This window comes from Sardina pilchardus, chromosome 9 (assembly GCF_963854185.1).
Source record: "Sardina pilchardus chromosome 9, fSarPil1.1, whole genome shotgun sequence".
Taxonomy (NCBI): domain Eukaryota; kingdom Metazoa; phylum Chordata; class Actinopteri; order Clupeiformes; family Clupeidae; genus Sardina; species Sardina pilchardus.
Genome location: NC_085002.1, coordinates 32,638,106 through 32,653,014, shown reverse-complemented (window position 1 = coordinate 32,653,014; position 14,909 = coordinate 32,638,106). Strand labels below are relative to the sequence as shown.

The 14,909-nt window shown below is 47.4% G+C and overlaps 12 non-coding genes and 5 pseudogenes across 12 annotated transcripts; all 17 read left to right on the top strand.

The window, feature by feature from the left end:
* Window positions 1-5,585: 5,585 nt before the first annotated feature.
* On the top strand, window positions 5,586-5,704 carry LOC134093158 (5S ribosomal RNA). Its single transcript, XR_009940319.1, has one exon. It is a non-coding gene; the product is annotated as a 5S ribosomal RNA (ribosomal RNA).
* Window positions 5,705-5,777: 73 nt separating this feature from the next.
* LOC134093157 (5S ribosomal RNA) lies at window positions 5,778-5,896 on the top strand. Its single transcript, XR_009940318.1, has one exon. It is a non-coding gene; the product is annotated as a 5S ribosomal RNA (ribosomal RNA).
* A 73-nt stretch (window positions 5,897-5,969) lies between these two features.
* LOC134093126 (5S ribosomal RNA) lies at window positions 5,970-6,086 on the top strand (annotated as a pseudogene).
* A 73-nt stretch (window positions 6,087-6,159) lies between these two features.
* Window positions 6,160-6,278, top strand: LOC134093156 (5S ribosomal RNA). Its single transcript, XR_009940317.1, has one exon. It is a non-coding gene; the product is annotated as a 5S ribosomal RNA (ribosomal RNA).
* A 73-nt stretch (window positions 6,279-6,351) lies between these two features.
* Window positions 6,352-6,470, top strand: LOC134093154 (5S ribosomal RNA). The gene has a single exon (XR_009940315.1). It is a non-coding gene; the product is annotated as a 5S ribosomal RNA (ribosomal RNA).
* Window positions 6,471-6,543: 73 nt separating this feature from the next.
* LOC134093178 (5S ribosomal RNA) lies at window positions 6,544-6,662 on the top strand. The gene has a single exon (XR_009940339.1). It is a non-coding gene; the product is annotated as a 5S ribosomal RNA (ribosomal RNA).
* A 73-nt stretch (window positions 6,663-6,735) lies between these two features.
* LOC134093153 (5S ribosomal RNA) lies at window positions 6,736-6,854 on the top strand. Its single transcript, XR_009940314.1, has one exon. It is a non-coding gene; the product is annotated as a 5S ribosomal RNA (ribosomal RNA).
* Window positions 6,855-6,927: 73 nt separating this feature from the next.
* On the top strand, window positions 6,928-7,046 carry LOC134093152 (5S ribosomal RNA). The gene has a single exon (XR_009940313.1). It is a non-coding gene; the product is annotated as a 5S ribosomal RNA (ribosomal RNA).
* Window positions 7,047-7,119: 73 nt separating this feature from the next.
* Window positions 7,120-7,236, top strand: LOC134093133 (5S ribosomal RNA; annotated as a pseudogene).
* Window positions 7,237-7,309: 73 nt separating this feature from the next.
* LOC134093172 (5S ribosomal RNA) lies at window positions 7,310-7,428 on the top strand. Its single transcript, XR_009940333.1, has one exon. It is a non-coding gene; the product is annotated as a 5S ribosomal RNA (ribosomal RNA).
* Window positions 7,429-7,501: 73 nt separating this feature from the next.
* Window positions 7,502-7,620, top strand: LOC134093151 (5S ribosomal RNA). The gene has a single exon (XR_009940312.1). It is a non-coding gene; the product is annotated as a 5S ribosomal RNA (ribosomal RNA).
* Window positions 7,621-7,693: 73 nt separating this feature from the next.
* Window positions 7,694-7,812, top strand: LOC134093189 (5S ribosomal RNA). The gene has a single exon (XR_009940350.1). It is a non-coding gene; the product is annotated as a 5S ribosomal RNA (ribosomal RNA).
* A 73-nt stretch (window positions 7,813-7,885) lies between these two features.
* Window positions 7,886-8,004, top strand: LOC134093150 (5S ribosomal RNA). Its single transcript, XR_009940311.1, has one exon. It is a non-coding gene; the product is annotated as a 5S ribosomal RNA (ribosomal RNA).
* A 6,147-nt stretch (window positions 8,005-14,151) lies between these two features.
* On the top strand, window positions 14,152-14,270 carry LOC134093125 (5S ribosomal RNA; annotated as a pseudogene).
* Window positions 14,271-14,343: 73 nt separating this feature from the next.
* LOC134093132 (5S ribosomal RNA) lies at window positions 14,344-14,462 on the top strand (annotated as a pseudogene).
* Window positions 14,463-14,532: 70 nt separating this feature from the next.
* On the top strand, window positions 14,533-14,651 carry LOC134093171 (5S ribosomal RNA). Its single transcript, XR_009940332.1, has one exon. It is a non-coding gene; the product is annotated as a 5S ribosomal RNA (ribosomal RNA).
* Window positions 14,652-14,724: 73 nt separating this feature from the next.
* Window positions 14,725-14,843, top strand: LOC134093128 (5S ribosomal RNA; annotated as a pseudogene).
* The last annotated feature ends 66 nt before the right edge of the window (window positions 14,844-14,909 follow it).

The window sequence follows — 14,909 nt, the reverse complement described above, 5'->3', positions numbered from 1 at the left end:
GGCTACGGGGACAGTCCATGCACCACTCACGACCCAGCTGTTCCTCCGGGATTCCGCCCAGTGGCCGCGGTAGTAGTATGCTGGTTGGCCGTCGCAACAGTCCGTCCTGGCCCGACACTCGATAGTCCTCTCGTTATGGCTCGCATCCGCTTCTCTTGGCAGCAAACGCACGCTTCCCCGTACACACAAGGACAGGGCTGTAGGGGAGGAACAGCAATCAGGAACCACACCGAAAACAGAAAGCTAGGCCACCGAACAGTGGTTAGGCTAGGCGTAAGCTACTTCCCTTTAGCGTCAGGTATAGAGTGCGTTGTAACTCTTTGTTGTCCTCCTCAGCTCGGATCGGCAGTCCTCGGGGCTACGGGGTAGAAGGCAGAAATCAACACACATAAACAGCCGCGATAGCAGCCCACTCACTCATCGGGGAATGGTCGAGTTACTTCCCTCTACGTAGACACTTGAGTGCGTTGTATTCCAGTCTGTATGTCGCTCACGTAGATGAGTAGAGTGCGTTGTATTCCAGTATGTATGTCGCTCACGTAGCCAAGTAGAGTGCGTTGTATTCCAGTATGTATGTCGCTCACGTAGCCAAGTAGAGTGCGTTGTATTCCAGTCTGTATAAAGCTCACGTAGATGAGGGGTGCGTTGTACTCCAGTCTGTGAGTCGTTCACCGGGCCTCCTCTCCTCGAGTGCGCTGAAGTAGTCCTTACACAGCTTGTAGCCCAAGTTTCGTCGGGCCTCTCTCTTGCGGGCGCCAGTTGCCAACAAGAAATCGCGCTGTCGAGAGCCGCCATGAAAGTTTTAAATCCTCAAACCCCCAACTGCGCAGGTCCGTCATCAGGGGTTCTTGGATACACCTGTAACAGATTGCACAAACCACATACACGCCACAACGTAATCACAGTCCAGCCCCGCCCCCTACCATCAGTCAATGTTCATAACACAAGCACGTTCCCCCCGTTACAGATGCGTCTTCAGGCCTTTTTTAAAAGAGTCCACAGTCTGTGGTGCCCTTAAGCCTACCTTACATTGCCAGACTTTGCAAAGATTTGGAAAAGATTTTTGAAAGACTACAGTCTCAGACCCTCTCACATCTAAAGACAATTCATTGAGTTTTTAGTCACAGACTAGTCACAAGCCAGTCTCAGATTAGGATTTTGCAAAGACTGTGGTCACTATTTACAAGACTGCTGCTAGATTCCTTCAAATTATTTCCATCGTGCACTAGGCTATACGTCATCATCAACAGGAACTCACATGATAGGCTACTCATATCAAAGTATTTCTTTCGCATTTCTGCAGCATTGTTTGATAGTGTGACATCACTAACAGACATACAGTTGTTCTGTCACGTAGAATAGCCGACTAATAAATTATAAGAAATGAAATAACAAGTAATCATACAGGCTACAGCTGTCGCCTATTTTGCCCCTTCCGTTTTCATGTTCGCGAGAGGTTACTATTGGTTTTTAATGTTCACGTCACTATTTGCATGAGCCACGACTGAAAAGACTTCCGATAATATCAAACATGTTTGATATTGTCGTAACGGCAAAACTAGAGGAAGACTGCCTCCGACGGACTTAAAACCGCTAAGATTGGCACCTTACACTAAACGATTTAGATGACGGGAGCGCGCTGCGATTCTAGCACAACTCTCAAGATTTCCGCCCGATTTTGGAAATGTAGTCGCCGACTGTTAAAACAGACCAAAATCGTGCAATGTAAGCCAGCCTTTAGATGGTCAGGGAGGGCATTCCACAGACTGGGTCCAGCAGAGCTGAAAGCTCAGTCACCCATAGTTTTTAGCTTTGTTCTTTTTTGTTGGATGAGGTTTGACTGTCCAGACCGGAGATGACGTGAGGAGGAGTGGGGGGGGATGAGTTCTTTGAGGTAAAGGGGGGCAGAGCCATGGAGACACTGGTGTGACAGAGGGGAAATTTTGTATTCAATCCTGAGCTGAACCGGAAGCCAATGGAGGGATTTGAGGATGGGTGTAATGTGCTGGAATTTCCGCACCCTCATCAGGATCCTGGCAGCGCAGTTTTGGATATACTGCAGCTGCTGGATGTTCTTGCTGGGGATCCCGATGAGGAGTGCGTTGCAGTAGTCCAGCCTGGAGGAGATGAAGGCGTGGACAAGTTTCTCGGCATCGGGGAGAGTGAGTGAAGGGCGGAGTTTGGCAATGTTTCTGAGGTGGAAGAAGGAGGTTTTGCACAGATGTTTGATGTGTGCCTCAAAAGTCAGGTGAGGGTCCATCTTGACACCCAGATTTGTGACTGAGGGAGAGAGGTGGATGTCATGACCGGGGAGGGGGATGCTGGTGATAGTGGATGCCCGGATCTGGTGTGGAGTGCCAACAAGGATAGCTTCTGTTTTAGAACTGTTGAGTTGTAGGAAGTTTGCCGTCATCCACGCCTTTATCTCCTCCAGGCAGGTGGAAACTGTGGATAGGGCTGCAGAGGGTGTTTGGTTAGTTTTTATATAGAGTTGGGTGTCATCAGCATAGCAATGGAAAGACATTCCATGCCGGCTGATGACATCACCAAGGGGGAGCATGTACAGAGTGAAGAGGGTGGGGCCTAGGACTGAACCTTGAGGGACCCCACAGGTGACGGAGTGTGTGGCTGAATTTGCACCTGCCAGGGATACATATTCTGTTCTGTCCGTGAGATATGATGTGAACCAAGCCAGGGTGGAGCCAGAAAGTCCGATGGAGGAGTGGAGGCGTTGTAGAAGGATGTGGTGGTCAACTGTGTCGAATGCTGCAGTGAGGTCAAGGAGGATGAGAAGTGATGGAGAGCCAGCATCAGCTGTCAGCAGCAGGTCATTTGTGACCCTGACCAGGGCAGTTTCCGTACTGTGGCCAGGGCGAAAACCAGACTGAAACTTCTCATATAAGTTATTTGTGGTGAGGTGTTTATGGAGTTGAGCAGAGACCACCTTTTCCAACACTTTCGAAAGGAAAGGGAGATTGGAGATGGGGCGGTAGTTGGCAGGTGGTTCTGGGTCAAGAGTGGGCTTTTTGAGAAGTGGCTTGATGACAGCAGTTTTCAAGGATGTGGGGACATGGCCGGACTGGAGGGACTGATTGATGATATTGGTGATCAAGGGACTTATTGCAGAAGAGTGATCTTTTATGAGAGTGGAGGGAAATGGGTCCAGGGCACAGGTGGAGGGCTTCATCTGTCTCAGGATGTTTTCAGTGTCATGCTGTGTGATGTTGGTGAAGCAGCAGAGAAGCTGAGAGGACTGAAGGCCTGCCGAATCGCCTGGAGATGCAGGGGGGGCAGAGGGAGGGGGGGACATGGAGGTAGAGGGGCCGGAGAGAGTGGAGCGGATGTTGTCTACCTTTGTTTTGAAGAAGGAGATGAAGCTGTTGCACCGCTCCTGCGTATTAACGGAGTGTAGGGGGGTCTGGGGATTTAGGAGATGATTTATGGTTGAGAAAAGTTTCTTGGAGTTACCAGGGCTATTGTTGATGAGGTTGGAGTAGAACTGTGAGCGTGCATCGCTGAGGGACTTGCTGTAGGCCCTCTGATGTTCCCGGTGAGCTAGCTTGTGGACCGCAAGCCCAGAGTCCTTGAAGCGGCGTTCAAGGACACGGCCAGTTCTTTTGAGCAAGCGTAGCTCACCAGTGTACCAGGGGGCTGAGCGTGCAAAGGTGACAGTTCTAGGCTTGAGTGGGGCGTGATGGTCCAGAAGAGTGGCGAGTGATGAGTTGTAGAGATCCACAGACTCAGTGACTGAAGAGGGGTTGGCAGCGGAGAGATGTTGGAGATCAGCAGTCAGGATGCCTGTGTTGATGTTTTTAAGGTTCCTGAAATGGATTTGTCTGCTGAGCTTGTTGAGAGGGGACAGGGTGGGTAGCTCCATTGAGATGGCCTTGTGGTCGGAAACACCCAGATCGTGCACAGAGAGATTGCTGATGGAGGTGCAATTTGTGATCACTAAATCAAGGGTGTGGCCTTTGGAGTGTGTTGGGACATTGACGTGTTGGGTGAGGTTGAGACTGTCAATGAGATTGAGGAGTTCAGCTACAGAATAGGATGGAGTATTGTTTACATGAATGTTGAAATCACCAAGTATGATGATTTTCCCTGGGCTTGTGCAGAGTGTTGTGAGGAGGTCATGTATTTCAATCAGGAGAACTGTGAGGGAATGTGGCGGCTTGCATTTAAACGCTAGGCATTCAAATGATAGATGAACAGGTAGGGACAGAGTGGACAGTTCAAAGTCTTCCCGGTGCACTACGGCAAGGCCACCACCACGGCCTGTGGTGCGCGCCTTGCTGAGATAGGTGTAGCCAGGGGGGCAAGCTTCATTTAGACTTGAGTAAGCCTCTGGTTGTTGCCAGGTCTCAACTAGGCACATGAAATCTATTTTTTCATGTAAAATGTGATCGTGGATAAAAGATGCCTTATTATTAAGGGATTGTGCATTAAAAAGCTTGATTTTAATGGATGGGGCTGGGGAGGTGGTGGGGGAATGTCTCTGTAGGGGCCGGAGTAGGCTGTGATCCACTCCACGTTTTCCGTCCAGTTTAGAAATAAGTGGTCTCCGGGTGGCAGCGCTCTGATGACGTGACAGTTTTGCGACGGGCGTCCAGATGGAAGGAATGCACTGTCCGGGCTGCAGGTGGTAAACAAAGTTTCTGCGTGTACTACGATGGGTAAACCGAGTGCGACGCAGAAGTCCAAGTTCATTTACAATGGGGATGTTAAGTCCAGGAGTGAACACGCGGTTGAGGTTATGGAGTTGTGAGAAGGAATAACTTAACGCCATGCCGACCAAGGACGGATGCCACCTAGCCTCGCTAACCGCTGGCCAAACAAGGTTGGTACCACTTAGCAGCCAGCCAACAGCAAACCCGCTAGCTAGTAGCCAGTCAGCCGGTAGCCCGACCGCCAATGGTCCAACAATGCTGGCAGGGCGACCCGGGCAGCTAGCGATACCGTCACCAGTAGGAAGCCGCCAGCCAACCGACAACCCGCTAGTAGCCAGTTAATCGGTGGCCCGCTCTTCCGTGACCTGCGCCGCTAACAAGCCCCGTGCAAGGGTCCCACAGATGGACAGCAGACAGATATAGGAGAACAAGCCAGACCATGGAGCAGACGCCAGAAAACCTCTTACGGTGAACTCCAGTCAAGTGCGTGAAGACGATGGAAAAGCGCTTCAGGTTGGTCAGATATTGATTTGTGTAAACAATCCAAACGAAGGGCAGTAATCCAGAGTTTTTCTAACTTGATGGGTATAAACAATCCAAGTGAGGGCTGTAATCAAAGTAAGGTCCCGAGTTCTTCTAAAAGTTTGTGAGGGATAAAAGTTAAAGCTAAAATACGATCAAAAAATCAGTAGTTGAGCGACTTGAACGACTTGAGCAGCGGCAGCCAAAACGCGCCAGCGTACACTCCCTCTCTCTTCTTCTCGCCAGCGTACCAAGCTAAGCAGCGCAGGGCCCGGTTAGTACTTGGATGGGAGACCGCCTGGGAATACCGGGTGCTGTAAGCGTTTTGCTTTGGATTGAGCTGCTTGCAGCCGCACCAGCTGCGCTTGATGACTGGGTCCGAGTGGGGAGTTAATCGCTTACGGCCATACCGCGCTGAGCACGCCCGCTCTCGTCTGATCTCGGAAGCTAAGCAGCGCAGGGCCCGGTTAGTACTTGGATGGGAGACCGCCTGGGAATACCGGGTGCTGTAAGCGTTTTGCTTTGGATTGAGCTGCTTGCAGCCGCACCAGCTGCGCTTGATGACTGGGTCCGAGTGGGGAGTTAATCGCTTACGGCCATACCGCGCTGAGCACGCCCGCTCTCGTCTGATCTCGGAAGCTAAGCAGCGCAGGGCCCGGTTAGTACTTGGATGGGAGACCGCCTGGGAATACCGGGTGCTGTAAGCGTTTTGCTTTGGATTGAGCTGCTTGCAGCCGCACCAGCTGCGCTTGATGACTGGGTCCGAGTGGGGAGTTAATCGCTTACGGCCATACCGCTGAGCACGCCCGCTCTCGTCTGATCTCGGAAGCTAAGCAGCGCAGGGCCCGGTTAGTACTTGGATGGGAGACCGCCTGGGAATACCGGGTGCTGTAAGCGTTTTGCTTTGGATTGAGCTGCTTGCAGCCGCACCAGCTGCGCTTGATGACTGGGTCCGAGTGGGGAGTTAATCGCTTACGGCCATACCGCGCTGAGCACGCCCGCTCTCGTCTGATCTCGGAAGCTAAGCAGCGCAGGGCCCGGTTAGTACTTGGATGGGAGACCGCCTGGGAATACCGGGTGCTGTAAGCGTTTTGCTTTGGATTGAGCTGCTTGCAGCCGCACCAGCTGCGCTTGATGACTGGGTCCGAGTGGGGAGTTAATCGCTTACGGCCATACCGCGCTGAGCACGCCCGCTCTCGTCTGATCTCGGAAGCTAAGCAGCGCAGGGCCCGGTTAGTACTTGGATGGGAGACCGCCTGGGAATACCGGGTGCTGTAAGCGTTTTGCTTTGGATTGAGCTGCTTGCAGCCGCACCAGCTGCGCTTGATGACTGGGTCCGAGTGGGGAGTTAATCGCTTACGGCCATACCGCGCTGAGCACGCCCGCTCTCGTCTGATCTCGGAAGCTAAGCAGGGCAGGGCCCGGTTAGTACTTGGATGGGAGACCGCCTGGGAATACCGGGTGCTGTAAGCGTTTTGCTTTGGATTGAGCTGCTTGCAGCCGCACCAGCTGCGCTTGATGACTGGGTCCGAGTGGGGAGTTAATCGCTTACGGCCATACCGCGCTGAGCACGCCCGCTCTCGTCTGATCTCGGAAGCTAAGCAGCGCAGGGCCCGGTTAGTACTTGGATGGGAGACCGCCTGGGAATACCGGGTGCTGTAAGCGTTTTGCTTTGGATTGAGCTGCTTGCAGCCGCACCAGCTGCGCTTGATGACTGGGTCCGAGTGGGGAGTTAATCGCTTACGGCCATACCGCGCTGAGCACGCCCGCTCTCGTCTGATCTCGGAAGCTAAGCAGCGCAGGGCCCGGTTAGTACTTGGATGGGAGACCGCCTGGGAATACCGGGTGCTGTAAGCGTTTTGCTTTGGATTGAGCTGCTTGCAGCCGCACCAGCTGCGCTTGATGACTGGGTCCGAGTGGGGAGTTAATCGCTTACGGCCATACCGCTGAGCACGCCCGCTCTCGTCTGATCTCGGAAGCTAAGCAGCGCAGGGCCCAGTTAGTACTTGGATGGGAGACCGCCTGGGAATACCGGGTGCTGTAAGCGTTTTGCTTTGGATTGAGCTGCTTGCAGCCGCACCAGCTGCGCTTGATGACTGGGTCCGAGTGGGGAGTTAATCGCTTACGGCCATACTGCGCTGAGCACGCCCGCTCTCGTCTGATCTCGGAAGCTAAGCAGCGCAGGGCCCGGTTAGTACTTGGATGGGAGACCGCCTGGGAATACCGGGTGCTGTAAGCGTTTTGCTTTGGATTGAGCTGCTTGCAGCCGCACCAGCTGCGCTTGAGGACTGGTTCCGAGTGGGGAGTTAATCGCTTACGGCCATACCGCGCTGAGCACGCCCGCTCTCGTCTGATCTCGGAAGCTAAGCAGCGCAGGGCCCGGTTAGTACTTGGATGGGAGACCGCCTGGGAATACCGGGTGCTGTAAGCGTTTTGCTTTGGATTGAGCTGCTTGCAGCCGCACCAGCTGCGCTTGATGACTGGGTCCGAGTGGGGAGTTAATCACTTACGGCCATACCGCGCTGAGCACGCCTGCTCTCGTCTGATCTCGGAAGCTAAGCAGCGCAGGGCCCGGTTAGTACTTGGATGGGAGACCGCCTGGGAATACCGGGTGCTGTAAGCGTTTTGCTTTGGATTGAGCTGCTTGCAGCCGCACCAGCTGCGCTTGATGACTGGGTCCGAGTGGGGAGTTAATCGCTTACGGCCATACCGCGCTGAGCACGCCCGCTCTCGTCTGATCTCGGAAGCTAAGCAGCGCAGGGCCCGGTTAGTACTTGGATGGGAGACCGCCTGGGAATACCGGGTGCTGTAAGCGTTTTGCTTTGGATTGAGCTGCTTGCAGCCGCACCAGCTGCGCTTGATGACTGGGTCCGAGTGGGGAGTTAATCGCTTACGGCCATACCGCGCTGAGCACGCCCGCTCTCGATCTAGGAAGTTGGCTAGTGAGATCTGCTGGCTGCAGTGGAGGGAGGAAGGCTCCCTCAAGTTTTTGTTTTTCTTATTTTTTTGCGAAAGTTTTGTTTTTTGTATAAGTTAGTTACTTTCTAAATTTACTTTGTGGTTTTTGGAGGCAAACCCGACAGTTTATCTGTCTGGGGGAGCTTTTTTCAGTGAAAATGGCAGAACAACATGGCAACCAAAAATCAATGAATGAACAAACGGATTTACACGAACATAAAGGAATTAAAGGGTTAAAGAAAACAGGAATGGATTTAATGACAAAAAAACGGACACTGGATTAAAACAAGATGATAAACGGACTGATACAAAGGTAACAAACAAAGGACTGGATTCAAGGGATATGAGAAAGCAAACCGATTCAAACATGTCTGACACAGAAGGAAGGAAGGTGGATTTAAATGAACCGATGGATAACTTACCGAATATGGGACTAAATGAAAGAGGAAAAGATAATGATAATGGATTAAACATGTGTGGAAATGCAAATGGTGGAATAATGAAGGAAAAAAATCAAAAGGAAATAGCGATGGCTGAGGAGAATAGGCTACTGCAAATGTAATGGAGGAATCAAAAGAGCAACGACGCAAACGGAATGATGATAACCAAAAGCAAGCAAAAGAACGGGTATACTTAAGAGAATTGACGATCATTTTAGAAACAGAAAATATCACAGACATAAATGTAATGAAGCTCATCAAGATCATCGAGAAAGAGGTGGGGGTGGCGAAACTCTTGGCCCTTACGCCTGTAGGCAACAAGCAGTTTGAAGCCACATTTGAATCAATTGACTGTTTGGATATTTTAGATGAGGGATTTTTTTATGAGGGAGTGTGGGTGGGAGTCCGAAGACTTTTTAAAACAGAAATAATGGTCTCATTTCTCCACCTGTCCCCATATACAACTGATGGTGAGGTGCTGGACAAGTTGGCAAAGTGGGGAGTGGAGCCCATCCTCCCGCTGAGGAGACGGTTCTACCCGGGCACGGCAATAGCGGATGGCACTCGCTTCATAAAGGTGAAATTCCCGAAAGAAGTGGCTTCGTTGCCGTATAGCGTGAAGTTCGATACGGCAGCGGGGCCGCGTTACTGTAGGGTGATTCACGACAAGCAGGTGAAAATTTGCAGACAGTGTATGGGACCGGGGCACGTCTTCCGAAATTGCCCCGAGTTCACCTGCCGCGAGTGCCTCCAGGGACATTATGCCCGGGAGTGTACCGCCCTCAAGTGTCCCGTTTGCCGCCGCGCAGACATTAGATGCACGTGCCGCACGTCAGAGGACGAGGAAGAGAATGACGGGGAAGAGTGCGCGAGCGTGGGGGCAGCGGAGGCGGAGGATGAGGATTCAGCCCCACTGCTGTCTACGGGCAGCCCCAGCACCGAGGAGGAGGGCATCCCCTGCGCCCAGCCTCAGAGAGAGCCGGCGCCCTCCCCAGTATCGGACCACTTGAACTTGGGCTTGGACATTGCAGCACTGATGGATGAGGGTGCCGGTTGCAACGACAAAGAGGGGGCTGAGTGCGCAGGGAGGGGGCAGGTGGAGGAACGTCAAAACGAAGACATGGACACAGATTTTAATCAAAAAGAAGACCGGAAAAGAATGAGAGACGTGGATGAAGAGGGTGGGTTTGTATCTAATGTATTGTCTTTTAAACAACCACGGGTAAAACCGAAGCAGGCACAATTAAACATAAAGGGAGTTTTAGAGAATCAAGAAAAAAGGAGAAAAAAGAAATTGGTTGTACAATTAGGAGGAGAGGAGACCGATATTTCTTAAAATGATGGGTTTTAAATATTTATGGTTTTTATTTCTATTTATTATTTTAATGGGCTGGGATTTTATTTCAATTAATATGAGAGGTGGGGTGAATCCAACAAAACTAGATAAACTAATAAAGGTGACTGAAAGAAATCAAATTATTTTATTACAAGAGACGAATTGGACTAAGGAGATTGGTGAAGGTTTTAGGAAAAGGTGGGATGGTGAAGTGTTTTACAATGTCAGTAGAAGGCAAGGCAGAGGTTTGGCTGTTTTAATTAAAAGAGAAACATGTGGGGCGCTGAAAGAAATATATAGTGACAATGAAGGGAAGATTTTAACAATACAAATTGAAAAAGAAAATGAAAAAGTCACCATATGCAATATACATGCACCAAATGAGGAATTAGAAAAAGAAGAGTTTTTTAAAAAATTGAATGTGTTAATGGGAGGTTGGGACAATGTGGTTGTTATGGGTGATTTCAATACTGTGATGAAAAGAGAAGATATAAATGAACAAATGGTGTATAGAACTGATAAAGGGAGAAGGGAGCTGGAGAACTTAATGATAAAACATAATTTACAAGATGCCTGGAGAACAAGAAATAAAGATGTCAGAAAATATAGTAGAATGCAAATTGTAATGGAAAAGATAAAACAAAGCAGAATAGATATGGTTTTAGTGAACAATGAATGGGAGGGGGATGTGAAAAAAATATTTTATAAGAAATGTTATTTTAGTGATCATGATTTTATGGAACTACAGTTGGATTTTAATAAGGTGGAAAGAGGTCCTGGAGTATGGCTTTTAAATACAGAGGTTTTAGAGGATAACTTCTATAAATTGGAGATGCAGCAACTTATCTTAAAGAAGAAAGAAGAAATGAACATGTACAAAGGATGTCTACGAATATGGTGGGATAATTTAAAATATGAGATAAAGAAATACACAGTAACATTCTGCAAAATAGCAAGAAGAAACAAAAGAATAAGAGAAAATGTACTAAAGGATCAATTAGAACAAGAGCTGGGAAAAGTAGAGGAAAGGGGAGAGGATATAAATAAAATCGTGGAATTACAGGAAGAACTTAAGAAATTTGAGGAAGAAAAACTTAAGGGTGCAATGATCAGAAGTAGAGCAAAATATATGGTAGAAGGAGAAAAATGTACAAAATTTTTCTTCAACTTAGAAAAAAGCAGACAGAAATCTGAAGAGATTAGAGGAATCAAAGATAAAGAAGGGAGGAGAATAACAGATAAAGAAATGATTCTAAAAGAAATTCACAGTTTTTATGAAGTTCTTTTTAAAAAACAAGGAATAGAGGAAGAAGCAAAAGAGTTTTTATTAAACAATATTCAAAGAAAAGTGAGTGATGATGATAGAGAAATGTGTGACAAAAGTATAACTGTAAATGAAATAGAAAATGCAATAACTGAAATGAAGAATGGTAGAAGTCCTGGCTTAGATGGTTTACCGTGTGAATTTTACAAGTGTTTTAAATGTGTTTTAACACCCATTTTAACACCCATTTTAACACAGGTTTATGAAGAGTGCTGGAAAGATGGTAGCCTAAGTCCTTCTATGAAAAAAGGGGTGATAAAAATAATTTACAAAAGGAAAGGAGACAAAGAAGACCTTAGGAATTTTAGACCAATAAGCCTTTTAAACTGTGACTATAAGATTTTAGCAAAAGTTATGGCTAACAGGCTGAAGAGGGTCTTGCCCGCAATCATTGAAACCAATCAGACATATGCAGTACTGGGTAGAGACATCTCAGACAATGTCAATAGTGTAAGAGACAAGATTTGGTTTTTAGAAAAGGAGAAACACAGTGGATTCATCATAAGTATTGATTTAGAAAAAGCATTTGACAGAGTGGAACATGACTTTTTATTTGCCATTTTAGAAAAATTTGATTTTGGGGAAAGTTTTATCAAATGTCTGAGATGTCTCTACTCAGATGCCATGAGTTGTGTAAAATGTAATGGTTTTTTAACAGACTTTGTTTTTTTAACAAGGTCGATCAGACAAGGTTGTCCACTGTCAGCACTTTTATACAGTTTAGTTGCAGAGCCTTTAGGCCTAGCAATCAGTGCTGACAGTGGAATAAGAGGAATAAATGTAGACCTTAAAGATTTTAAAGAAGTGAAAATATATCAATATGCAGATGATACAACTTTGATTTTAAAAGATGAAGAAAGTATTGTTAGAGCAATGGAGGTTTTAAAGATTTACTGCAAAGGTTCTGGTGCCTTAATGAATGCGGGCAAGACGGAGTACATGAGGATTGGAGAGGATAGTGTGCTCCTGAGGACGTTGCCCTTCCAGGAAGTTAGAGATAGTTTGAACATTTTGGGGGTCAGAGTAGGGACAAATGAAAGATTAACAACAGATCAAATGTGGGAGGAGATAATCGGGAATATGAAAGGAAAATTGGCTTTTTGGAAGAGGAGGAATCTGACTCTTAAGGGAAAAATTTTGGTAATTAATACCCTGTTTTTGTCAAAAATCTGGTACGTCCTCGGCTCAGTCAGCCTGCCATTCCCAGTTTTAAAGGTTTTTAAAACCATGGTTTTAGATTTTATTTGGGACGGTAAGCCATCTAAGATCAGCTATGAGACTCTGATTGGAAGGGTGGAGGAGGGTGGTCTGGGATTGCTTGACCCTTTTATCAGACTGAAGGCCCTCAGAGTTAAAGCAGTGAAGAATTTTATGGGGGCAGAGAGTAAAGAGTGGGCCAAAACAATGATGTATTTTATTGACAGCATTTTCAAGATGGGACCTTCAGTCTTTTTAATGAAAACAAAAGAATATATGACAGTCGGCATCCCAGACTTTTATAGAGAAGTTTTAAGGGCCTGGGGGGATTTTTTAGAGCATGTTAAAATAGAGGTAGACGGGAGGGAGCAATTTTTAAATCAACCATTGTTTTTAAATCCAAATTTGATGATTGGAAATCGGGAGTTTTATTTTAGGAGTTGGTTTGAAGCAGGTTTTAGAACAATCAGAGATCTTTTTTATGAGATAAAACCAGGGCTTCTACCATTCCAGGGTTTTATAGATGAGTTGAAGAGAGCCGACGAGCATTATGAAGTGGAAAAAATAAAAAAAGAATTGGAAAAAATAAAAGGTGTTATCCCAGAGAGGTGGTTGAAAACAATAGATAATAAAGTGCCGAGTGAAACAGAGAAAACGACAATTAGTTTTAAAAACAGTCAGAACAATTTGGAGTGGGGTACATTAAGACAGTTCTATTCATGTTTTAGAGAAAAAGCTTTTATACATCCAAGAGCGAATAACTATTGGAAAACCCTCTATCCAGATATAGAAACAAAAAACATATGGGAAAACATAAGAATGGCTTTTAAATGTCCACTTCTAGAAAACTTTGACTTTCTTTTAGCACATAATTGCATTTTTAATGAAATGAGGCTATTCAAAATGGGTTTAGCAACTGATGACAAATGTAAAGTGTGTGGGAAAGAAAGAGAGGGTTTAAAGCATATGTTTTTTTATTGTGATGACTTGACTTGTTTTGTGGAAAAGATTCAAAAGATGGTTATTGACTTTGGTGAAGAAAAAGAAAATGTGTCGGCTAACTGGGAAATTATGTTTTTATTTGGGATCCCAAATAAAGCGAGAAAAAGAAAGAACCAGGCAGTGAACATAGTTTTATCAGTGGCTAGACATGCAGTGTGGGTCAGGAGGACGGTGGCAAAAGAAAAGAAAAGAAAGTTGGACATATGCAAATTGTTTGAGGTTAATTTTAAGAAAGTTTTAGATACACTGTATACCTATTTTCTTTTAAATTATGATCTGGATGCCTTTAACCAAATGTTTGCTTCAAAAAACTCTTTTATCCATATTACATGGGATGGCCTTAAAATAGTTTTACCGAAATGTTCTTAATATTTTTGCCTGTTTAATTCTTTTCAAATGACTACTGTATGTATTTATTATATGTTGAACACATCTATTTATTACAGTACATTTATGACTGAATGAGTGAATGTAAACAAAAGTGAATGTTTTGGAAAAATTGAGAAATGTTTATTAATAAAAGAGACAAAAAAAAAAAAAAAAAAAACTCTCGTCTGATCTCGGAAGCTAAGCAGTGCAGGGCCCGGTTAGTACTTGGATGGGAGACCGCCTGGGAATACCGGGTGCTGTAAGCGTTTTGCTTTGGATTGAGCTGCTTGTCGCACCAGCTGCGCTTGATGACTGGGTCCGAGTGGGGAGTTAATCGCTTGCGGCCATACCGCGCTGAGCACGCCCGCTCTTGTCTGATGTCGGAAGCTAAGCAGCGCAGGGCCCGGTTAGTACTTGGATGGGAGACCGCCTGGGAATACCGGGTGCTGTAAGCGTTTTGCTTTGGATTGAGCTGCTTGCAGCCGCACCAGCTGCGCTTGATGACTGGGTCCGAGTGGGGAGTTAATCGCTTACCGCCATACCGCGCTGAGCAGGGCCGCTCTCGTCTGATCTCGGAAGCTAAGCAGCGCAGGGCCTGGTTAGTACTTGGATGGGAGACCGCCTGGGAATACCGGGTGCTGTAAGCGTTTTGCTTTGGATTGAGCTGCTTGCCGCACCAGCTGCGCTTGATGACTGGGTCCGAGTGGGGAGTTAATCGCTTGCGGCCATACCGCGCTGAGCACGCCCGCTCTCGTCTGATCTCGGAAGCTAAGCAGCGCAGGGCCCGGTTAGTACTTGGATGGGAGACCGCCTGGGAATACCGGGTGCTGTAAGCGTTTTGCTTTGGATTGAGCTGCTTGCAGCCGCACCAGCTGCGCTTGATGACTGGGTCCGAGTGGGGAGTTAATCGCTTACCGCCATTCCGCGCTGAGCAGGCCCGCTCTCGTCTGATCTCGGAAGCTAAGCAGCGCAGGGCCCGGTTAGTACTTGGATGGGAGACCGCCTGGGAATACCAGGTGCTGTAAGCGTTTTGCTTTGGATTGAGCTGCTTGCAGCCGCACCAGCTGCGCTTGATGACTGGGTCCGAGTGGGGA